Source organism: Theobroma umbraticum, unplaced genomic scaffold, assembly GCF_002168275.2.
Source record: "Theobroma umbraticum cultivar Fairchild unplaced genomic scaffold, ASM216827v3 scaffold_51.0, whole genome shotgun sequence".
Taxonomy (NCBI): Eukaryota; Viridiplantae; Streptophyta; class Magnoliopsida; order Malvales; family Malvaceae; genus Theobroma; species Theobroma umbraticum.
The window spans coordinates 8,945,773-8,946,069 of NW_018397260.1; positions in this window are offsets into that span (position 1 = coordinate 8,945,773).

Consider the following 297-nt stretch of genomic DNA (forward strand, 5'->3'; position numbering starts at 1 on the left):
AGAACAAAATGTAATCAATTAGCAATTTGCTTGCAAAATCAGGTCAAGATACGACAGCAAGTGCAATCACATGGATGGTCAAGTATCTGGGGGAGAATGAAGATGCCCTTGACGCAATTAAGGTTGGTGGAAAAACAAATTTCTGTTGCATGATAATCCAACTCACATTCTCAGTAATTTTATTTACTCTTCTCTGCATTTCCTTGTAATGACTAGAGCAGGCTGAGCAGCTTCACCTCTTGCAAAAAACTTCGAAAAAGTTATTTCTTACTCTGGATGATCTTAACGAAATGCCCT